Source organism: Schistocerca cancellata, chromosome 1 (assembly GCF_023864275.1).
Source record: "Schistocerca cancellata isolate TAMUIC-IGC-003103 chromosome 1, iqSchCanc2.1, whole genome shotgun sequence".
NCBI lineage: Eukaryota > Metazoa > Arthropoda > Insecta > Orthoptera > Acrididae > Schistocerca > Schistocerca cancellata.
In genome coordinates this window covers 1,110,469,181-1,110,495,008 of record NC_064626.1, presented here as the reverse complement: position 1 = coordinate 1,110,495,008, position 25,828 = coordinate 1,110,469,181, and the positions used below count along the sequence as shown (strand labels likewise).

The 25,828-nt window shown below is 44.2% G+C and overlaps 1 protein-coding gene and 1 non-coding gene across 2 annotated transcripts in view; one reads left to right on the top strand and one right to left on the bottom strand.

The window, feature by feature from the left end:
• Positions 1-25,828, top strand: part of LOC126131442 (probable E3 ubiquitin-protein ligase HECTD2) — a gene marked incomplete at its 5' end in the record, with an annotated part of 375,805 nt that overhangs the window by 174,699 nt on the left and 175,278 nt on the right. The gene's annotated exons all lie outside the window — the stretch shown is intronic.
• Positions 15,427-15,500, bottom strand: Trnat-ugu (transfer RNA threonine (anticodon UGU)). The gene has a single exon. It is a non-coding gene; the product is annotated as a tRNA-Thr (tRNA).

The following is a 25,828-nucleotide window of genomic DNA, read 5'->3' as shown; positions in this document are numbered from 1 at the left end:
GAAAATAAGACACCCTAGAAATCAGGAAACGGATTTTTTCCAAATTTTCAGAGCCAAACGAAGAGTAGGAAATCGACAAATGGGTTATTAATATGACCTGTGTAAGGTCTAGTTTCTTGTTAAATGAAATAGGTTTAACTGATTGAAACTAAAAGGCTCCTTGAGGAAAATTTAGTTAGTAATTTAAGGGCAAATTGAGATGTTTCACAAAAAGCTGCTGTTAGCTAAGTAAATGAAGTGTCAACGCATAGCAAATCAGAGCATGATTTTATTTTTATCTGTAACTCATAATAATAAAATATCGAGCGACATGCAAATATATTATTTTTTATGTTTTTAGAAGAAAACTTGTAAATAAAAAACATTAAAAAAGCTATCTAAAGTTTTGTGAAATGATTCATCTAAAAGTAAGAAATAAAACAGATTAGAGAAACATTTGACGTGCCTTTGGATGATGCTCGAAATCAAGTACTGCAAATGAATTGCCGATTGAGAAACCGGAGTCTTGGAATTTTAAAGAGTGCTAAAAGATATTTGTCTGGTGGAATTTCACTCAGTGGTCTCCTTCCATCACTAAAGTATGAGCATCTTAGGTGCTATACCTGATTTCGAGCATCACGGCGTGTCAAATGTTTCTCTAACCTATTTTATTTATTACTTTTAGAAGAATCCTTCCTCAAAACATTTGCCCGTATTTTCTTTTCAATATTTTCATTACAATTATGTTTAGAACTACAGCTTTCATTTAACTTTTATAAATGTTCAGTAACTGTCTTTCAAGGATAAAGCTACGAATTCCTCCATCCCAAACGTATCGACGCCCTGGAGCCGTAGTTAAAATTAAGCAAGTAACATCGTGCTCAGATTGTACAAGCACCCTCAGGTTGGCCCGTGACCGGAACTGTTTCATACCGTGATAAATGATACAATAAAAGACCCTGACCATGCACATTATAGAAATTCGTAGAGTGTAGATGTAGCTGGCTTGTGAAACCTCTGCAAAAATCATGCAAATGAGTAAGGATCTACAAAAGACTTTCCCATCCGAAACAGTTACATACGGTAAATTACTGAGCGGAAATATGAGGTAAGAAAAACAACGCAACCACTGGTTATCTCATTAAAAACTACTTACACGGCAGGTTGCACACACACGGCGATGCAACAAGACAACACGCAGACCTGCGGGAGAAGTGGGTCTCATCGTTCGTCTGGATGAGAACGCTAAACACGTGGAGAGAATGGGAGCGCTAAATGTCATTTCTTTGGGCCCTCCGAGGAAATATATTGTTGAAACAATACGCGAATAAGCAGTTCTCGGATTACTAATTCTCATGGGAGTATTTGTTTGTAGATCTATCGATCTACGTTCCTATCTTGAGCAACTTTTATCTGCGCTTACCTTTTACCTCCAAAGACCTTCATTATTTCTAATACATATTATAATCTTTGTCTCCCCTTACAGTTGCTCCTTTACACTGCACCTTCCAGCACCAAATTAAGTATTCCTGCATTGCTCGCAATACACTGTAAGACACAGAAAAACAAGGCGACGCCACCACGAAGGGTTTATCCGAATAGGACGGAAATTGATAGACGTGATGTAGTGGTACAGACAGACAGTTTCAGAAAAACTGGATGATTTATTCAAGAAAAAGATTTTCACAAATGGAGCAAGTCAATTAAGGCTCTTATGCAAGCAGTTATTCAACTTGGCATTGACTAGCTCAGTTGTTGGATGCCCTCCCGAGGGAGCGCCAGACGTTCTCAATTAGGAAGAGTTCCGGTGACCTATCTAGCCAAGATAGGTTTTTGCAAGCATGAAGACAAGCAGTAGAAACTCTCATCATGTGCAGGAGGACACTATCTTCCTGAAATGTAAGCCCAAGATGAAGGGCAACAAAACAGAGCATAGAATACCATAGACGTACTGCTCTGCTGTTGGAGCGCCGCGGATGATAACCAAAGAGGTCCTCCTATGAAATGAAATGGGGCTAGGGCTGGGTAGGGCGCTGATAGGTCTATCAGTAGATGGGGTTTCACTAGGCATGGCCTGCACCTCAATAGGTATGGGAAGAGGAGGCTGGCAAAGCTTATAGGTGACAGTGTAGTGGGTGCTGGTGGGATCACTCATGGAAAAATTCCTGTAGTGGTTGGTGCTTAGAGCTGCACCTGTTTTGGACTGAAGTCAGCTAATAGGTATACCTGCTTAAAGGAAGTCCCTCTAGCTAAGGGCTCACCTTCAGAGGACGTCATGCTTCCAAGTAGAGAAGGAATTAGCGCATTTCATCAAAATATAGAGGTATTAGAGATAAAGTTAGTGAACTGCTTACGGATGTTGACTCTGAAGTTATTGGTATATCGGAGCACCACTTAAATAATTTGACAATTCAGAGGCTTCCTTTACCAGGATCCAGATTACCTGGCTATTTTTCAAGTAGTTCCTTGTGGGGTGGGGGAGTGGCTATGTACGTAAAAAACAGTATTCCATTTGAGTCCATAGACGTATCACAGCATTGCACTGAACAGATATTTGAATTTTGTGCAGGGGCAGTTGAATTCATTGAAACTAAACTTCTAACTGTTGTTGTTTATAGGTCTCATAACTCTTACTTCAGAGCACTTCTGCTCAAACTAGAGAGGGTTCTTGATTCACTTTGTAGTAAGTACCAGAAATTAATTATATGTGGTGACTTCAATGTAAATTTTGTATATGTTTGTGGAAGAAAAATGATGTTGGTAGATCTCCTAAATTCATGTGATCTGATGCAGACTATGTTTTTTTCCAACTAGGGTGCATGGGAACGGTAGCACAGGCATAGACTATATTTTTATTCATTCTTCATAATTATATCGGCATTCTGATAGTGAAAGGGTGAATGGCCTTACAGACCATGATGCACAAATTTTAACACTAAAAGGCTTTTGTCCTCAAACAAATGTCACATATAATTACAAACTATGTAGGAAAGCTAATCCAACACCACTAGAGAGTTTTTTAAACCTTGTCAAGGAACAGGAGTGGCAGGATGTTTACAGTGCCGATGGCATAAATGATAAATACAATTCATTTCTTAACACATTTCTCATGCTCTCTGATAATTGCTTTCCATTAGAACGTTCTATTACTCGCAGTAATAGGCATCCCGGGTGACTGACAAGTGGGATAAGGATATCAAGTAGAATGAAGTGGAAATTATATCAAAACGTTAGAAGTAGCCACAATGAAGCTACAGTTGTTTGTTGTTGTTGTGGTCTTCAGTCCTGAAACTGGTTTGATGCAGCTCTCCATGCTACTCTATCCTGCGCAAGCTTCTTCATCTCCCAGTACCTACTGCAACCTTCTGAATCTGCTTGGTGTATTCATCTCTTGGTCTCCCTCTATGATTTTTACCCCCCACGCTGCCCTCCAATACTAAGTTGGTGGTCCCTTGATGCCTCAGAACATGTCCTACGAATCGATCCCTTCTTCTAGTCAAGTTCTGCCACAAACTTCTCCTCTCCCTAATCCTATTCAATACCTCCTCACTACTTACGTGATCTACCCATTTAATCTTCAGCATTCTTCTGTAGCACCACATTTCGAAAGCTTCTATTCTCTTCCTTTCCAAACTATTTATCGTCCATGTTTCACTTCCATACATGGCTACACTCCATACAAATACTTTCAGAAATGACTTCCTGACACTTAAATCTATACTCGATGTTAACAAATTTCTCTTCTTCACAAACGCTTTCCTTGCCACTGCCAGTCTACATTTTGTATCCTCTCTACTTCGACCACCATCAGTTACTTTGCTCCCCAAATAGCAAAACTCCTTTACTACTTTAAGTGTCTCATTTCCTAATCTAATACCTTCAGCATCTCCCGACTTAATTCGAGTACATTCCATTATCCTTGTTTTGCTTTTGTTGATGTTCATCTTATATCCTCCTTTCAAGACACTATCCATTCCGTTCAACTGCTCTTCCAAGTCCTTTGCTGTCTCTGACAGAATTACAATGTCATCGGCGAACCTCAAGGTTTTTATTTCTTCTCCATGGATTTTAATACCTACTCCGAATTTTTCTTTTGTTTCCTTCACTGCTTGCTTAATATACAGATTGAATAACATCGGGGAGAGGCTACAACCCTGTCTCATTCCCTTCCCAACCACTGCTTCTCTTTCATGCCCCTCAACTCTTATAACTGCCATTTGGTTTCTATACAAATTGTAAATAGCCTTTCGCTCCCTATATTTTATCCCTGCCACCTTCAGAATTTGAAAGAGAGTATTCCAGTCAACATTGTCAAAAGCTTTCTCTAAGTCTACAAATGCTAGAAACGTAGGTTTGCCTTTCCTTAATCTAGCTTCTAAGATAAGCCGTAGGGTCAGTATTGCCTCACGTGTTCCAATATTTCTACGGAAACCAAACTGATCTTCCCCAAGGTCGGCTTCTACTAGTTTTTCCATTCGTCTGTAAAGAATTCGTGTTAGTATTTTGCAGCCGTGACTTATTAAACTGATAGTTCGTTAATTTTCACATCTGTCAAAACCTGCTTTCTTTGGGATTGGAATTATTATATTCTTCTTGAAGTCTAAGAGTATTTCACCTGTCTCATACATCTTGTTCACCAGATGGTAGAGTTTTGTCAGGACTGGCTCTCCCAAGGCCGCCAGTAGTTCTAATGGAATGTTGCCTACTCCCGAGGCCTTGTTTCGACTCGGTAGCTACAGTAGCCCATTACAAACTGTTCTGCAAATGCTTAATAAAATTATTAGGAAGGCAAAGAGTATGTGCTTTACAAATAGAATAGCTAATTCACAGAATAAAATTAAAACCACATGGTTAGTTGTGAAGGAAGTGTCTGGTCAGCAGCACAAGGTCGATGATATAAAGTGAGTTCGTAGCGAAAATATGCCAGATGTATGTACAGCATTTAACAACCACTTTCTGAGCATTGCTGGCGAATTAAATAAAAATTTGGTTTCTACAGGGAATTATATAACTCTCTTGCCTCTCCATGATTGATGTTTGGAACACTCCTCTGTGATAAAGACAAGGGGGAGGTTGAGTCAAAAATTAAATCACTGAAAACTAAGGACTCTCATGGCTATGATGGAGTGCCTTGCAGAATATTAAAGTGGTGTGCTGCACATGTTACCCCTGTACTTAGCCATATTTATAATTTTTCCTTTGGGAATGGTCAGTTTCCTGAACGATTAAAGTACTCAGTGGAAAGGCCGCTTTATAAAAAGGAGAAAGGGATAATGTAGATAATTTTAGACCTATTTCTATGCCATCAGTATTTGCTGAAGTTATTGAAAAGACTGTGCATGTAAGGATAATTGATCATTTTATATCACACCCCCCATGAACCATGGACCTTGCCGTTGGTGGGGAGGCTTGCGTGCCTCAGCGATACAGATGGCCGTACCGTAGGTGCAACCACAACGGAGGGGTATCTATTGAGAGGCCAGACAAACGTGTGGTTCCTGAAGAGGGGCAGCAGCCTTTTCAGTAGTTGCAGGGGCAACAGTCTGGATGATTGACTGATCTGGCCTTGTAACATTAACCAAAATGGCCTTGCTGTTGTGGTACTGCGAACGGCTGAAAGCAAGGGGAAACTACAGCCGTAATTTTTCCCGAGGGAATGCAGCTTTACTGTATGGTTAAATGATAATGACGTCCTCTTGAGTAAAATATTCCGGAGGTAAAATGGTCCCCCATTCGGATCTCCGGGCGGGGACTACTCAGGAGGACGTCGTTATCAGGAGAAAGAAAACTGGCGTTCTACGGATCGGAGCGTCGAATGTCAGATCCGTTAATCGGGCAGGTAGGTTAGAAAATTTAAAAAGGGAAATGGATAGGTTAAAGTTAGATATAGTGGGAATTAGTGAAGTTCGGTGGCAGGAGGAACACGACTTTTGATCAGGTGAATATAGGGTTATAAATACAAAATCAAATAGGGGTAATGCAGGAGTAGGTTTAATAATGAATAAAATATAGGAATGCGGGTAAGCTACTACAAACAGCATAGTGGACGCATTATTGTGGCGAAGATGGACACGAAGCCCACGCCTACTACAGTAGTACAAGTTTACATGCCAACTAGTTCTGCAGATGATGAAGAAATTGATTAAATGTATGATGAGATAAAGGGAATTATTCAGGTAGTGAAGGGAGACGAAAATTTAATAATCATGGGTGACTGGAATTCGAGAGTAGGAAAAGGGAGAGAAGGAAACATAGTAGATGAATATGGATTGGGGCTAAGAAATGAAAGAGGAAGCCGCCTGGTAGAGTTTTGCACAAAGCATAACTTAATCATAGCCAATACTTGGTTCAAGAATCATGAAAGAAGGTTGTATACATTGAAGAATCCTGGAGATACTAGAAGGTATCAGATAGCTTATATAATGGGAAGACAGAGATTTAGGAACCAGCTTTTAAATTGTAAGATATTTCCAGTGGCAGATGTGGACTCTGACCACAATCTATTGGTTATGTACTGTAGATTAAAACTGAAGAAACAGCAAAAAGGTGGGAATTTAAGGAGATGGGATCTGAATAAACTGTCTAAACCAGAGGTTGTACAGAGTTTCAGGGAGAGCATAAGGGAACGATTGACAGGAATGGGGGAAAGAAGTACAGTAGAAGAAGAATGGGTAGCTCTGAGGGATGAAACAGTCAAGGCAGCAGAGGATCAAGTAGGTAAAAAGACGAGGGCTAGTAGAAAACCTTGGATAACAGAAGAAATATTGAATTTAATTGATGACCTTTGGAGATAAGAGAACAAATTGTATGAATATCAAGAGCTCAGATGCGAACCCAGTTCTAAGCAAAGAAGGGAAAGTAGAAAGGTGGAAGGAGTATATAGAGGGTCTATACAAGGGCGATGTACTTGAGGACAATATTACGGAAGTGGCAGAAGATGTAGATGAAGATGAAATGGGAGATACGATACTGCGTGAAGAGTTTGACAGAGCACTGAAAGACCTGAGTCGAAACAAGGACCCGGGAGTAGACAACATTCCATTAGAACTACTGACGGCATTGGGAGAGCCAATCCTGACAAAACTCTACCATCTGGTGAGAAAGATGTATGAGACAGGCGAAATACCCTCAGCCTTCAGGAAGAATTCCAATCCTAAAGAAAGAAGGTGCTGACAGATGTGAAAATTACCGAACTATCAGATTAATAAGTCACAGCTGCAAAATACTAACGCAAATTCTTTACAGACAAATGGAAAAACTGGTAGAAGTCGACCTCGGAGAAGATCAGTTTGGATTCCGTAGAAATATTGGAACACGTGACACAATACTGACTCTGCGACTTATCTTAGAAGAAAGATTAAGGAAAGGCAAACCTACATTTCTAGCATTTGTAGACTTAGAGAAAGCTTTTGACAATGTTGACTGGAATACTCTCTTTCAAATTCTAAAGATGGCAGGGGTAAAATACAGGGAGCGAAAGAGTATTTACAATTTGTACTGAAATCAGATGGCAGTTATAAGAGTCGAGGGGCATGAAAGGGAAGCAGTGGTTGGGAAGGGAGTGAGACAGCGATGTAGTCTCTCTCTGATGTTATTCAATCTGTATATTGAGCAAGCAGTAAAGGAAACAAAAGAAAAATTCGGAGTAGGTATTAAAATCCATGGAGAAGAAATTAAAACTTTGAGGTTTGCCGATGACATTGCAATTCTGTCACAGACAGCAAAGGACTTGGAAGAGCAGTTGAACGGAATGGACAGTGTCTTGAAAGGAGGATATAAGATGAACATCAACAAAAGCAAAACGAGGATAATGGAATGTAGTCTAATTAAGTCGGGTGATGCTGAGGTAATTAGATTACGAAATGAGACACTTAAAGTAGTAAAGGAATTTTGCTATTTGGGGAGCAAAATAACTGATGATGGTCGAAGTAGAGAAGATATAAAATGTAGACTGGCAATGGCAAGGAAAGCGTTTGTGAAGAAGAGAAATTTGTTAACATCGAGTATAGATTTAAGTGTCAGGAAGTCGTTTCTGAAAGTATTTGTATGGGGTGTAGCCATGTATGGAAGTGAAACATGCACGATAAATAGTTCGGACAAGAAGAGAATAGAAGCTTTCGAAACGTGGTATTACAGAAGAATGCTGAAGATTAGATGGGTAGACCATATAACTAATGAGGAGGTAATGAATAGGATTGCGGAGAAGAGAAGTTTGTGGCAGAACTTGACTAGAAGAAGGGATCGGTTGGTAGTACAAGTTCTGAGGCATCAAGGGATCACAAATTTAGCGTTGGAGGGCAGCATGGAGGGTAAAAATCGTAGAGGGAGACCAAGAGATGAATACACTAAGCAGATTCAGAAGGATGTAGGTTGCAATAAGTACTGGGAGATGAAGAGCCTTGCACAGGATAGAGTAGCATGGAGAGCTGCATCAAACCAGTTTCAGGACTGAAGACCACAACAACAACAACAATATCACACGATTTACTATCAAATGTACAATTCTACTTTAGAGGTCGTTTAACATAACAACTGAAAATGCTATATTCTCTTTTCTCTCTGAGGTACTGGATGGGTTATAGAAAAGGTTTCGAACGGTAGGCATATTTTTTGACTTAACTGAGGCGTTTGATTGTGTTGATCACAGTATATTGCTCCAGAAGTTGGACCATTACGGAATACGGGGAGTAGCTCACAATTCGTTCACCTCTTACTTTACCAACAACGGCAAAACGTTATTATTCACATTGTTGAGAATGACTGTGACGTGGGGTCTGAGTGGGTTACAGTCAAGCGGGGGGTGCTCCAGGGATCAGTGTTGGGCCACTCCTGTTTCGTATTTATATAAATGATATTTCCTCCAGTATTAAGGGTAACTCTAAAATATTTCTGTTTGCTGATGACACTAGCTTGGTAGTAAAGAATGTTGTGTGTAACATTGGCTCGGTTTCAAATAGTGCAGTTCATGACCTAAGTTCATGGCTTGTAGAAAATAAACTAATACTAAAATACAGTAAGACTCAGTTTTTACAGTTTCTAACACACAATGATGGGAGCATGTACGTTGTTAATGCATGCAGAACCTTTATAGTGGCTCTCCTTTGAATAGTATTTTCTGGAGTTGAGAAAAAGCGGGCAGTTTGGTCATATAACAGTAAATTCTGCAGTGAACGTTTGGGACTTGAAAGCCACGTGCATCTATTAAGAAAAGGAATATCTTGAAGCACTTACTGGCGATAGAATGCTGGGACCAAGAATTTCTCGTACCAGTGTTTAGACAATGGCCGGCCGCGGTGGCTGAGCGGTTCTAGGCGCTCTAGTCCGGAACCGCGCTGCTGCTACGGTCGCAGGTTCGAATCCGGCCTCGGGTATGAGTGTGTGAGATGTCCTTATGTTTGTTCTAAGTCTAGGGGACTGATGACCTCAGATGTTGAGTCCCATAGTGCTCAGAGCCGTTTGAACCATTTTTTGCAGACAATGAGTTCGGTCAAGACGGCGAAAAACTGCCTACCTGGACCTATCTGTTAGATGGCTCTTAACCACAGCATGGGCAAGAGTGCAAGAGAAATCTAGATCGCCCAGCCAACACATTACGACAGTGTTGTAAACGCCCTTTGTGAATATGGATGGTAGCCATAAAAATCCGAGAGTTTCCATATTCACCATGGACCGGACGCTATTGAGGGAACAATCAGGTGGTGTCGCCCCTGAGTGGGTAGAGGTTGTTGGGTAGCCTCAGGCCTCCAAACAATTTTAGAAGGAATGTATCATTTATGGCAGCTCTGAAATGATTTGCGTTGGAACACAAAATTACTATTCTTGGTTCAGCCAGGACACCTAGTCGGACACGTTGTAACGTTCGGGCTATCCAGATAATGATCTCCACGATAAAAGTTTTGTTCACTTTAGAGCTATATGAAAACTCGAAACTCGCAGCCTAAAGTGGCCATGGGAAAAAACAAGTCGGGAGCACAACGTCTCCTCCTCTCTTGCGGGAATTTGCGAGTCAGGGATTGGCTGCTTCTGCTGCAAAGACAAGAATATTATTAACTTTGATGAGGTAGAGCAGACGAGTTACAGGGGAGATACGGAACTCGTGGAGTCTTCTGATTGGCACAAAATGCTTGGGGGGGGGGGGGGGGGGGGGGCAGTGGCAGGAGTCCTTCTGTTGTGGAGTTTACTGCGGTTTGATAGAAAATTGCCACACCAAGAAGAAATGCAGATGATAAACGGGTATTCATTGGACAAATATATTATACTAGAACTGACATGTGATTACATTTTCACGCAATTTGGGTGTATACATCCTGAGAAATCAGTACCCAGAACAATCACATCTGGCCGTAATAACGGCCTTGATACGCCTGGGCATTGAGTCAAACAGAGCTTGGATGGCGTGTACAGGTACAGCTTCTGTTGTGGAGTTTACTGAGGTTTGATAGAAAATTGCCACACCAAGAAGAAATGCAGATGATAAACGGGTATTCATTGGACAAATATATTATACTAGAACTGACATGTGATTACATTTTCACGCAATTTGGGTGTATACATCCTGAGAAATCAGTACCCAGAACAATCACATCTGGCCGTAATAACGGCCTTGATACGCCTGGGTATTGAGTCAAACAGAGCTTGGATGGCGTGTACAGGTACAGCTGCCCTTGCAGCCTCAACACGATACCACAGTTCATCAAGAGTAGTGACTGGCGTATTGTGACGAGCCAGTTGCTCGGCCAACATTGACCAGACGTTTTCAATTGGTGAGAGATCTGGAGAATGTGCTGGCCAGGGCAGCAGTCGAACATTTTCTGTATCCAGAAAGGCTCGTACAGGACCTGCAACATGCGGTCGTGCATTATCCTGCTCAAATGTAGGGTTTCTCAGGGATCGAATGAAGGGTAGAGCCACGGGTCGTAGCACATCTGAAATGCAACGTCCACTGTTCAGAGTGCCGTCAATGCGAACAAGAGGTGACCGAGACGTGTAACCAATGGCACCCCATACCATCACGCCGGGTGATATGCCAGTATGGCGATGACGAATACACGCTTCCAATATGCGTTCAGCGCGATGTCACCAAACACGGATGCGACCATTATGAAGCTGTAAACAGAACCTGGATTCATCCGAAAAAAATGACGTTTTGCCATTCGTGCACCCACGTTCTTCGTTGAGCATACCGTCGCAGGCACTCCTGTCAGTGATGGAGCGTCAAGGGTAACCGCAGCTATGGTCTCCGAGCTGATAGTCCCTGCTGCTGCAAACGCCGTCGAACTGTTCGTGCAGATGGTTGTTGTCTTGCAAACGTCCCCATCTGTTGACTCAGGGATCGAGACTTGGTTGCACGATCCGTTACAGCCATGCGGATAAGACGCCTGTCATCTCGACTGCTAGTGACACGAGGCCGTTGGGATCCAGCACGGCGTTCCGTATTACCCTCCTGATCCCACCGAGTCCATATTCTGCTAACAGTCATTGGATCTCGATCAACGCGAGCAGCAATGTCTCGATACAATAAACCGCAATCGCGATAGGCTACAATCCGTCCTTAATCAAAGTCGAAAACGTGATGGTACGCATTTCTCCTCCTTACACGAGGCATCACAACAACGTTTCACCAGGCAACGCCGGTCAACTGCTGTTTGTGTATGAGAAATAGGTTGGAAACTTTCCTCATGTCAGCACGTTGTAGGTGTCGCCACCGGCGCCAACCTTGTGTGAATTCTCTGAAAAGCTAATCATTTTCATATCACGGCATCTTCTTGCTGTCGGTTAAATTTCGCGTCTGTAGCACGTCATCTCCGTGGTGTAGCAATTTTAATGGCCAGTAGTGTAGGTCTTTCAACTTAGACTCCTGCCTAGAATGGGTCTTCCGATTCATACTCTGGTCTGGAGTGGGTCTTCCGATTCAGATTCTGGTCTGGGATGGGTCTTCCGATTCAGACTCTGTCCTGAAGAGTATTTTGGTTTTAACTTTTGCTTGTGCTTGGGACACTTGTCCTGAACGTTTCACATTAGCACTGGTCTTGACTGGTGAGCCTGTGGTGAGGACTTTGCTGTGCTGGTAGCTTAGACCTCAGTCTCTCAGACAAATCGCTGTGCTGAGTGCAAAGTTATTCGTGACAGGTCTGCCGTCTTGACGTTTGATATCCTTTTGAGCATTGCTTTATGAGTCAAATTGGTCCACGGCATGACCAGCGACCGAGAGCGTGACACGATGTGATCTCCCGAGATTTCAGGGCTCCATTAGAGAGTGATTTTGATTTGTCTAAGTAATCACCATCCACGAGTTTGCGTATTTCGTGCCCGCGATATCGAGTTTCAGGCGCCGCACATTGCTGCTCTGCAGACGCTTGAACAATGACTGTCACCTGAGACAGCGCTACACATCGAGAAAGGGGTATAGTATGGCTGCTCCGGCTTGTTAGGGCGAATAGAACCACAGTCTCGCCACTTGTTCTCAGCTGAACCAACGCAGTTTAACTTCTATGTAGAATAAATCCATCAAAGTCCATTCAGTGTTATTAATTTTAGAACTGTTATCCTCTAATGCAGGCCACCAACAGCAATCACAGTGAAAGGGCAAAATCAATATAGGAGATGCAAGGAACAGGTAGTCACATGGAAGATTTACTAGTTAAAGGGATTGCTGTCTGGGCGGTATCTCATAGTCGCCTGTCGCCTTACGAAACATACCGTGGTCTTGCAAAGACGTGTCTGGAGACACCACAGACGGTGCTGTCGTCTGTCATGTGGCCCGATAACCGGGAATGATGGTCTGGCGTGTCTTTTCTTTTCATTGTAGGCTCCCTTTGGTTGTCATCTGCAACTCTTTTACAGCATAGACGTACGCCCACGATATCCAAAACCCCGTTTTGTTACCCCTGATGGAAAGCCATCCTGGGCTTACCGTTCAGCAAGATAATGCCCGTCCGCATACGGCGAGAGTTTCTACTGCTTGTCTTCGTCCTTGCCAAATCCTACCTTCTCCAGAAAGGTCACAGATTCCTTCCCCAGTTGAGAACGTTTGGAGCATTATTGACAGGGACTTCCAGCCAGCTCGGGATGTTGACGATCTAACGCGCGAATTGGATAAACTTAGGCACGATATCTCTCAAAAGAACATTCAGTAAATCTACCAGTCAATGCCAAGCTGAATAACTGCTTCCATAAAGGCCAGAGATGGACCAACGCGTTATCGGCTTGTTCAGTTTGCGAAGCTCTTTCTCTTGAATAAATCACCCAGTTTTTCTGACACTGTAATCATTTGTTTGTCCGTATATGTACATTACCGATTTCCGCCACATTCGGATAATTCCTTCGTGGTGCAATGTTCTTTTTTTTTGTTTTTTTGCTTTTGTCTTATAGAGTATATCGCGACAGCGTGTGCCTTCAGCTCGTAAATTCTACTTATAGTTCCTAGTATCTCTTCATTTATTAATTAATTTGCCAATTTTAATGCAACGGGGTGGTCAAAATTATGTAAACACTAAAACACAACAATTTACCATGCCTAATGTGGTGTATGAAAATCGTTGGCATTCGAAACAACTTCCAGTCGTCTCAGAGTGGATAAATACGGGTCCCGTGCGGGCTTCTTATGCAGTCCTTCATGAAACATAGCGACAAATTCAGGTAATGATTATGGAAGTGAATAACGGTCATGCACCCTTCTCCCCTATTGAGATATGATGATTGTGGTGGTCAGGGGATCTGCGACAATTCATCCTCGTGCTCACAAATACCAGTGATGGACGACGCGAGCTTGTGGACGGGGACCCTTTCGTGTATGGAACACAGCATCAAAATAGGGAAACAAACGTTATAACACTGAATGCAACAATACTAGGCACTTAATCCTTGGCAGAAATGAGACCTTGCATAGTAACCATGGGACCCATGGAATACCACGATATGGCTGCCAAAATCATCGCCGAACCTCCGCTATGTTTCACTCCTGGGACGTAAAGTAGGCCAGAAATCGGAAACCGTGTGTTGCAAGACTCATCCGACCAAATGTTTTTCTTCCATTGTTCCATACTCCGGGTTTTATTTTTTCGGCACCACGTTTTGCTGTTACGGGCATTTGCATCAATGGTGATTGCTTCTGGAATTCTAGCTCCCTGTGGCCGGCCGCTGTGGTCGAGCGGTTCTAGACCCTTCAGTCTGGAACCGCGCTACCGCTACGGTCACAGGTTCGAATCCTGCCTTGGACATGGATGTGTTTGATTTCCTTAGGTTAGTAAGGTTTAAGTAGTTCTAAGTTATAGGGGACTGATGACCTCAGTTGTTAAGACCCACAGTGCTCAGAGCCATTTGAACCATTTTTTGTTTTGTTTTCGAATTCCAGCTCGCACTGAAATTCGCTGCTTTGAAGCTCCCTTCATGTTGCTTTGATGCTGACACAGTTTGGGAATTCGACACTCAGATATGCAGTGACTTTTTCAGCTGTCGACCTCTTATTTTTCGTCACAACAAGGTTTAAGTAGTTCTAAGTTCGAGGGGACTGATGACCTCAGATGTTGTCCCATAGCGCTCAGAGCCATTTGAACCATTTTTCTAGCTCCTTGTAATTCTTTGCTTATGGAGCTTGATGCTGGCAGAGATAGCAACATTCAGTTCTGCAGAATTTTGCAGATACTCTCCTATTTTTCGTCACAATCCTCTTCAATGACCATATGTCACTATCGCTCAACACACAATTTCGTCAGCGTTGTGACGTAGTGGATGATGTTTTCTCGGCTCTCTTTATATGCTGTACAAACCTTCGCTATAGTGCCTCTTGAAACATCAAACACTTCGACTGCCTTAGTTGCGGAAGCACCCACAATATGAGCACCAACAACTTGGCCAAGTTAGACAGGTGTTATTTGTGGTCAAATACAACAGCGCCATCTGCAGTCTTCACTTGCAACTGCATTTACGTTCAAGCACGCATTTTTCGCGGTGTTTCCATACTTTTGTCCAATCCCTGGACAAGATTAAGATACATATATTTTGAAGAGCTATAAATGAAACCAAAGCAATTGTAATATTGTTTCAGCCCTAGCGTATACTAGAAGCTATTCTCTTATTTGTTTCAGTCTTTGAATTACGCCCCGTTCTTTGAGCTGTTCCCTAGTAGCTACAGAGTAGTACTGGCTCCAACAATACTTACTGGATTTGGATTTGTCCCGACAATGTTCAAGACATTGATCGCCATTGTCACAAACGTAGAAAATGAGCAGAGCTCGGTAGCGTTACAGTCGTTTATGGCCATTAAATTGAGAATTTGCCAAAATACCACACTTACACTCTACGCGACCACCTCATGTTCTTGCTCTTACTAGTACAAACCATTCCTTGCTAACGTAAGTTAGGAACTAAAATTAAATTACAATGAAATGAACACCCTTAACTGCTTACAGGCGTTGACATACGTCAACGGGGACAGATGAAAGTGTGTGCCCCGACCGGGAATCGAACCCGGGATCTCCTGCTTACATGGCAGACGCTCTATCCGTCTGAGCCACCGAGGACACAGAGGATAGCGCGACTGCAGGGATTTATCTCTGGCACGCCTCCCGCGAAACCCACATTCTCAACGTATTGTGCCGCACTACGTTCGTAGTGCCCCCCCCCCCCCCCCCCCATTATACTCATAACTCGCGGAGCGTTGCCGATTCCCGTAAGAGTTGGGGCACTGTGCATTCGCACAGAAGAAGAAGATGGTCAAGTGGCCGGTGAGCCTTAACTATATACACTCCTGGAAATGGAAAAAAGAACACATTGACACCGGTGTGTCAGACCCACCATACTTGCTCCGGACACTGCGAGAGGGCTGTACAAGCAATGATCACACGCACGGCACAGCGGACACACCAGGAACCGCGGTGTTGGCCGTCGAATGGCGCTAGCTGCGCAGCATTTGTGCACCGCCGCCGTCAGTGTCAGCCAGTTTGCCGTGGCATACGGAGCTCCATCGCAGTCTTTAACACTGGTAGCATGCCGCGACAGCGTGGACGTGAACCGTATGTGCAGTTGACGGACTTTGAGCGAGGGCGTATAGTGGGCATGCGGGAGGCAGGGTGGACGTACCGCCGAATTGCTCAACACGTGGGGCGTGAGGTCTCCACAGTACATCGATGTTGTCGCCAGTGGTCGGCGGAAGGTGCACGTGCCCGTCGACCTGGGACCGGACCGCAGCGACGCACGGATGCACGCCAAGACCGTAGGATCCTACGCAGTGCCGTAGGGGACCGCACCGCCACTTCCCAGCAAATTAGGGACACTGTTGCTCCTGGGGTATCGGCGAGGACCATTCGCAACCGTCTCCATGAAGCTGGGCTACGGTCCCGCACACCGTTAGGCCGTCTTCCGCTCACGCCCCAACATCGTGCAGCCCGCCTCCAGTGGTGTCGCGACAGGCGTGAATGGAGGGACGAATGGAGACGTGTCGTCTTCAGCGATGAGAGTCGCTTCTGCCTTGGTGCCAATGATGGTCGTATGCGTGTTTGGCGCCGTGCAGGTGAGCGCCACAATCAGGACTGCATACGACCGAGGCACACAGGGCCAACACCCGGCATCATGGTGTGGGGAGCGATCTCCTACACTGGCCGTACACCACTGGTGATCGTCGAGGGGACACTGAATAGTGCACGGTAGATCCAAACCGTCATCGAACCCATCGTTCTACCATTCCTAGACCGGCAAGGGAACTTGCTGTTCCAACAGGACAATGCACGTCCGCATGTATCCCGTGCCACCCAACGTGCTCTAGAAGGTGTAAGTCAACTACCCTGGCCAGCAAGATCTCCGGATCTGTCCCCCATTGAGCATGTTTGGGACTGGATGAAGCGTCGTCTCACGCGGTCTGCACGTCCAGCACGAACGCTGGTCCAACTGAGGCGCCAGGTGGAAATGGCATGGCAAGCCGTTCCACAGGACTACATCCAGCATCTCTACGATCGTCTCCATGGGAGAATAGCAGCCTGCATTGTTGCGAAAGGTGGATATACACTGTACTAGTGCCGACATTGTGCATGCTCTGTTGCCTGTGTCTATGTGCCTGTGGTTCTGTCAGTGTGATCATGTGATGTATCTGACCCCAGGAATGTGTCAATAAAGTTTCCCCTTCCTGGGACAATGAATTCACGGTGTTCTTATTTCAATTTCCAGGAGTGTATATACACTAAGATGGTATCTGTTCTTCCGGACAAACAGTGCCGAACTCTTACGGGAATCGGCAACACCCCGCTAGTAATGAGTATAATGGGCGGGGGCACTACGAATGTAGTGCGGGACAATACGTTGAGAATGTGGGTTTCGCGGGAGGCGTGCCAGAGATAAATCCCTGCAGTCGCGCTATCCTCTGTGTCCTCGGTGGCTCAGATGGATAGCCGGCACGGTGGCTCAGCGTGTTCGATCAGAGGGTTAGCTGCCCTCTGTAATAAAAAAAACTGAGTAAATCCATCAACAACGAACTGAAACGGGTGTCTTGCGACTTCCGCCCCGAGCAGATAAAACGAACAAAATGAGATCAACCAAAAAAAAAAAAAAAGATGGATAGAGCGTCTGCCATGTAAGCAGGAGATCCCGGGTTCGAGTCCCGGTCGGGGCACACATTTTCATCTGTCCCCGTTGACGTATGTCAATGCCCGTAAGCAACTAAGAGTGTTCATTTCATTCTAACGAGATGCATGGTCACCGATGGTATCTGTTCTTTTGTACACGTCCGAAAGAACAGATACCATCTTAGTATATATATAACTAAATTAAATACTTAGTCCTAATAATACAGCTTTTTGTTTCTGTACACAGGGTGGTGGCCGCGATGGTCTGCTGCAAGCAGGGGCAACCTTTGGTGACCCGCGGGGATGATTCACATTGTTAATTTAGCTAGCGGGCCGCCTTGTCACGTGACACGACAACAGCATTCACAGTGCATAAAAGTCAGAATTGTAGCGTCCATGATGTCCGTATTTGTGCGGTTGCGCACCAGTGTGAATGACGACCCTCTCCCAACACGCCACGCCAACAAATTATGCCTACTCGTTTTCGAGAATACATTCACATTATACCCACCCCATCTTCAGATATTTATGTTTATTTACGGTGCGTGAACATTGTTGTTTCACTTACGACTTTTAATAATAACTGTCTTAGAACATTTCGATGCAAATACTCTCTGAATTGGCGGTGAATTAGTGAGTGGGGCTTTAAACTGATGCTGGTGGTGACCAGATTCATGATATATTTTTCATTTTAACTGATTTACCACAAAATTTGGTTGGTAAATAATATAGTGAAGAACTGTTAAACTGGCTTGCTCAATATTTACTTCAGCATATTTTTCATTTAACATGCAAATAAAGCCTTTTATTGACTCGAACATCGCAGGTGCTCCATCAGTACAAACCCATACGAGCTGACTCCGCTGCAGATAAAACTTACCGATGATTTTTTCATTTGTTCAAAAATATCTTCACCAATAGTGATTTTTTTAATGGCTGTCATGCTAATAATTCTTATTTTATGTTGAACTCCACTTCTGCACCACTAACGAAAAGTGGTAACTGAGCTGTGTCTGACAAATCAGTGGTCTTATTCAAAACGATCGCAGATGCTTCGAATGTGGCAGCACGACTACAAAAATTTTTTTTTATCATCAGTCATGATATCAACTCGGCGACAATCTGTTCGTCTCTTTAAACATATCTGTTCGAATTCTTTTTCTTTATCAGGACATAATATGTCCAAGAGGCACTCCTTTGCGAATTCGTCTTCAGCAAAAGGCCTTAACGACTTGACAATTTTTCTAATCACTATAAGACTAGCTTTAACCGAATTCTTGCACCGTATCCTCATTTGGTAAACATTTGCTGCTGCTTATCCAAGCTGGAAGTTAATATTTTAATTCTGTCTTGTCGCAGCCGGCCGCGGTGGCCGTGCGGTTCTAGGCGCTCCAGTCCGGAGCCGCGCTGTTGCTACGGCCGCAGGTTCGAATCCTGCCTCGGGCATGGGTGTATGTGATGTCCTTAGGTTAGTTAGGTTTAAGTAGTTCTAAGTTCTAGGGGACTGATGACCACAGCAGTTGAGTCCCATAGTGCTCAGAGCCATTTGAACCATTTTTGTCTTGTCGCAATTGCCCTTCAAGCTGTTTTTGAGCAGTGTGTTTCGTTGAAAAGTGCAGGCATTGCCCGAACTCTTACGGGACTCGGTAAGATTGGCTACCGTGATTAATGAGTGTAATGGTCAGAGGCCTTACGAAAGTAGTCTGTGGACATTAAGTTGGGAATGTGGGTCTCACGGGGAGCGCGCAAGGGATAAATCCCTGCAGTCGCACTATCCTCTGCGCCCTCGGTGGCTCAGATGGATAGAGTGTCTACCATGTAAGCAGGACATCATGGGTTCGAGTCCCGGTTGGGGCACAAATTTTCAACTGTCCCCGTTGATATATATCAACACTTGTCGACAGCTTCATTCTAGAGAGCTGCACGGTCACCGATAGTATCTGCTCTTTCGGAAATGCAAAATAAAAGTGAAAAGAATAATTCAATAACAAGGGTTCTGTTCTAAGGTCTGTAATTGATGCAGACGACAGAGAATTGCGTTGAATTACATTTATTCAAGAAAGGATATCTCAAATAAACAGTAAGTGGTCCTACGATATTCATGCAGACAGAAAATACTCTTTTCAAATGCAGTCAAGTTACGATGAGAGCGATATGAAATGTTAGCAAAATCCCTAAACGAAATAGTCATCAAAGACTCACGAAAATTACTGTAAGTCAATTTCATGATCACAATACACGAAAGATTCACCAAGTCGCAATAGTTCAGAGTTCAACATGACGACTGACAAATTAACACATGCGAATTTTTTTTCTTTTTTTTTAATAATAGTAACTCATATTCTGTCTATTCTCAGTAACGTAAATCAAGCAACAAAAATGAGAGACCTGTTTTGGATCACATTCAGATTTCTCGAAATATAAAGTCCCTTCAAAAGTTAGAGAATTATAGCATCCATTCAGCGACCAGAATCAAACATATTCACGATCGAATAACACTCGCTGCTGCTATAGGCAGGTGTGCCTCCTTCCAGAACTCGATATAAAGTGTCGTGGGTCGCTCCACTGAGTCCCAGTCCCGTAGTGTTCCACTACTGTCTACTTTCTCCGCTGGCTGAAGTTCGTCCCTAACAAAAATACATCGGTCTTAATCTCTACGGACATGATGTGATCCATCTTGACTACTTCACCGCACTAAACTAATATAGTACAATAATATTTAACTAAATGAATGTTATAAACATTCTGTCAGACTTAAATAATTTACAATAGTTATAAATAATAGTTTGTCCATCAATAAATAAGCCAGTATTGCCGTGCAGATGCGTTTACAATAAATGATAATAGACTGTCGTTATGTAGTATTTAAACAAATATTTATGTCCTCCTGGCAGAGATGTCTCTTGGTTCTCTTTTCAATGAGCTGTGCGCTAATACATGTGATTGACCACTTTTAAATCATCCCAGTTTTTTAATAGCAATTGCAGGTAAAGTTACTGAAAAACAGCAAACTGTTCATTAAATAACTGTCCAAGTGTGACAATATGAGATACTGATGCTGTTATCATTTACTGTGTAATTGTGGCAGGTACGATATTCTGACAAATATTTGCGTAATAAAAATATATAAAATAATCAAGAAAATAATCAAGAAATAAAATATATACAGATAACTAGCTTTCAGGGAAGATATCTATCGTGCAATGCTATCATCTTAGATATCGTTTGTTGAAATCGCTTGAAGCAGTTACAAAAGATTGATTCAGAGGTTCAGTGTGTAAATGTTTATTCACTGTGAAACCTTATCTTTGTTGTTTCAAAGATACTGAAGTTATTGCTGTGACAATGGATGCGCCTCGTTTTTCTGGTATCGGCGGTGTACTCAGATTTGCAGTAATATTTCAAAAAATGGTTGAAATGGCTCTAAGCACTCTATGGGACTTAATATCTGAGGTCATCAGTCCCCCAGAGTTAGAACTACTTAAACCTAACTAACCTAAGGACATCACACACACTCACGCCCGAGGCATGGATGCGACCGTAGCAGCAGCGCGGTTCCTGACTGAAGCGCCTAGAACCGCTCGGCCACAGCGGCCGGCCATTGTAAATTATTATGCGAGTGTTGCCCAGAAAGTAATGCACTGCATTTTTTCTTCAATAATTCTTTATTGAACATAATGAGAATTACACACACGAAAGAATGTTTTATCTACACACCCTATTTTTCCATGTAATCTCCATCCTGTTCTATGGTCTTCCTCCAGCTCGAAACAAGGGCGTGTATGCCCTGTCGGTACCTATCCTTGGCCTGGTGGCAGAGCCAGTGCTTCAATGCGTGAATCACCTCCTCGTCCTCCTCAAAATTTCTTGTACGAATGGCATCCTTTAATGGCGAATGACATCAGCTCGCTGCAACATGTCAGGTGTGACATCGTGGATGGTCTCCCGGACCGCTGCAAGTCATGGAGCTCCGCCGAACCGCCTTCTGATGACCTCATCCTCCGTGCCGAGCGACTAACTGTACTTCTGTCGTCATCAGATGCTCCATAGACTTTGCACAAGTGTTTGTGAATATTCCCCATAGTTTCTTTCACTGCAGTAGGAAATTCAGTGACGGCACGTTGCTTGTAACGTACATCACCTACAGACGCCATTTTGAAACTGTCCTGCAACTACCCTATCTGTCAGAAGTGAGGGAAACTTGGCGCGTTCACTCAGGAGACTTCAGATAATACATACGTCACGTTTCGCATTCGTAGCATTGTTTTCGGCTGAGAAAAAAAAATCGCAGTGCATTACTTTCTTGGCAACCCTTGTGGACTCTCAAGAGCTGTAAGAAGTCATCTTTCAGTGTCTCTCAAAGCACGCCATTGCTGTGAGCACAGCCGGCCCTCTTAAGCGTCGACGCGTCGTCCAAATTTCCCACACTGGGATTTTCTCCGTTTCCAGCCAAGCCTTTGTGCTCCCACCTGGGCTCTCCAGCAACGGTCGCTGCCTCTGGACCGGCAGCGGCGCTCTGACGGCCCAGGGGTGTCTGCCAGCGCTCAGCCGTACGTCAGATGCAACTTATCTCGTAGCAATTCTGAGCAGTCAATTAGTTCGCCTAAATGCCGGTACGTGTAACGTAACAGTGAGCACTCGGGCCCTAAATTTGCGCTCAGACTCGAAACGTGTTTCTCCCTGTAGTTCAATTCCAGCGGCTGTGAAGTGACATTGCGCAAGCGCGGAGTAACAAAATTTTTCCCTGATCTGCGTGAAGAGCTGCAAACACGATACGAGCCAGATGAAACATCCGAAAATGCGTTCGGGCAGAGTATAATGCGAGCGCCTCGCTCTCTCCTACGGACTTTTCCGTGGGCTGGACTGAAACCAAACAGGGCTGGGTCTGGCCGGCGGGTCGCCGGTTCCCCACCGGGTGTTCAGGGGATACAGCGCCAAACGACGGATCTGGAGGTCGTGCGTTCAATCCCGCTTAGTGGCGGGGATTTTTCCTCGTTCGAATCCCTCCAGGACTGTCCCAGGTCCACTCAGCCTGCTATCAAATCGAGTAAAAACAAAGTCGTAGGGCATGTCCAGTTGGGAGACACCGGGTGTCAGATTCGGCCACCGAATTAGAAAGGTTTTTCCTGTCCCTCAGGCAGACTGTCACCATGTCTGTGTTTTAAATTGTTTGTGTAAGTGATCGTAAAGTGTGTTTGTGTGTGTGTTTAGTGTAGTGATATGTTATGTTCGTGTTGTATGATGATGAGAAGATGAAATCCGATGCCCACAGATAGCCTATCCCTCTCGAATAGCACCAAAGGGACGTCGAGCGTAACGTCCTCATCCGACTGGCGGTCACCATCAGCATTCTCACACGATGGCATGCTAATACTGTTCTCAGTATTATATGTATTACATCTTATGCACATTACTCGATCGACTTCAAGTGGTTCAAATGGCTCTGAGTACTATGGGACTTAACATCTGAGGTCATCAGTCCCATACAACTTAGAACTACTTAAACCTAACAAACCTAAGGACATCACACACATCCATGCCCGAGGCGGGATTCGATCGACTTCCCTGCTTCGCTGAAGCACGTTGCAACCCTCTGCCTCTTGAGGCCGGTGTCCAGCATAACGATATCGGTTCGTGAGTAACAGCGTGCTGTAATCGAGTTTCGCATTCAGAGAGTTCGTCTACACGTGGAGCACCCGCCCCTTCAACTTGACAATGCCAGACCGCACATGAGTGCTGTGACATGTGCCACAATCCAACGATTTGGTTCACTATCATCCATAATCCTCCATAAAGGCTCCATCCGCTTTTCGTCTTTTCCTAAAACTTAAATAACACTATTGAGGACTTCACATTCATAGTAACGCAGCAGTTCAAGCAGATCTGAGGGTGTGGCTCTGTCAATGAAACAAACATTCTACAATAACGACACAAAAAAAAGCTGGTCTCTATCTGGAAGAAATATATTCACAGCCACGGGGACTATGTTGAGAAATAAAGATGTAGAATATTAAAACTTTTGTTTTTATATATTATGCTGCGAGACTAAGATGCTGCTGTGTGCGGTTATATTTTTATTACTACAGCCCTATTTCGGCTTGATTGCCATCGTCAGGTTATATCAGGTCATCTTGATGTCCATGTGCAATCGCTGTCTTATTTTCTGTCACTATAAGTTTACTTCTTTGATTTTGTTGAGCTATTGCAAGTTTTAAACGGTTATTTCTGAAGTTTTCCAGTTATGGGAGTTTATTTCATAATGCCGTTAACTGACAGCTGTATTGATTTTGAGCCAGCTGTGAATACAGCTGTCAATTAACTTCATTACGAAATAAACGTTCACAATTGGAAAACTTCGGAAATAACCGCTCCAGCTAAATTTAAATCCTAAAATTGCCCCACCAACATAAAAGGGGCAAACATATCAAAAAATGGTTCAAATGGCTCTGAGCACTATGCCTAGAACTTAGAACTAATTAAACCTAACTAACCTAAGGACAGCACACGCATTCATGCCCGAGGCTGGATTCGAACCTGCGACCGTAGCGGTCGCTCGGTTCCAGACTGTAGCGCCTAGAACCGCACGGCCACTCTGGCCGGCTGGCAAACTTATCACGTTGTGACAGCAACTAAGACACCTATATCATATTGACATCAAGACCACCTCATATAACCTGACAATGGCAATCACTGCCGAAGTAGGCCTGCAGTAATAAAAATATAATCGCACACAGCAGCGTCGTGGCCTCACAGCATAATATATAATGCCCTTGTATGACATATATGAAGCAGCACGCCCAGGTGAGTACAAAAAAGACCCAAAAAGCTTTTGTTGTGTTTGAAAAAATTTTAAAAGTTTACATATAAAAACTTCGGTGGCGTTACTTGTCAGCACGCTTTCAGTGTCATGAAGTCCGGTGATCAGCAACTCTACACCGCCACGCCGCCTCCCCTTTGCTGGGAAGGTAAACGGAAAGCTGGCAGGTGGGCAGCCTATCCAAGTGCTGCCCACACCTGACGTTGCTTAACTTTGGTGATCTGATGGGAAGCAATGCAACACTGTTGAAATCAGGGTGAACACCTCGATCTTTCCTTGGGGTTAGAGGCAATGAGCTCGTCATCCTTCTAGTGCAGTGGAAAACGAGAAAGTATGCACTCTAGCCGCAGTCATCCCAGGCGCCTGGCCACCTTCGCTTCCTAGTGCCTTGTTGAACGAGAAAGGACGCAATCTACTTGCAGTCAGGCCAGAAGCGCAGTCACCCTCCCCTCCCACTGCAGTGGCAAACAATAAAGGCTACATTCCAAACACAGTCAGGCCAAAAGCTCGGCCACCCTCTCCCACGTAGTGCCATGATGATCAAAGCGGACCGCACTCTACCTCCAGTCAGGCCAGATGCCCCGCCACCAATCCCCTAGTAGCGCCATGATGTACAAGAAGGGCCACACTCTAACAGCAGAGAGACCAGATGCCTCACCATGCCCCTCCCCCCTGCTAGTGCCGTGACTCTACCCACAGTGAAGCTAGATGCCCAGCCACACTACCGTGTAACGAACGAAAAGGGTCGCATTCTACCAACAGAGAGGCCAGATACCTGGCCATCCTCACCGACCTAAAGCCATGGTGAATGAGAAAGACCGCATTCTACACTACTGGCCATTAAAATTGCTACACCACGGACTTGCTACAGGAGCGAAATGTAAGCGACATGAAGAAGATGCTGTGATATGGAAATGATTAGCTTTTCAGAGCATTCACACAAGGTTGGCGCCAGTGGCGACACCTACAACGTGCTGACATGAGGAAAGTTTACTACCGATTTCTCATACACAAACAGCAGTTGACCGGTGTTGCCTGGTGACACTTTGTTGTGATGCCTCGTGTAAGGAGGAGAAATGCGTACCATCACGTTTCCGACTTTGATAAAGGTCGGATTGTAGCCTATCGCGATTGCGGTATATCGTATCGCGACATTGCTGCTCGCGTTGATCGAGATCCAATGACTGTTAGCAGAATATGGAATCGGTGGGATCAGGATGGTAATACGGAACGACGTGCCGGATCCCAACGGCCTCATATCACTAGCAGTCGAGATGACAGGCATGTTATCCGCTTGGCTGTAACGGATCGTGCAGCCAAGTCTCGATCGCTGAGTCAACAGATGGGGACGTTTGCAAAACAACCATCTGCACGAAGAGTTCGACGACGTTTGCACCAGTATTGACTAGCAGCTCGGAAACCATCGCTGCGGCTACCCTTGACGCTGCATCACAGACAGGAGCGCCTGCGATGGTGT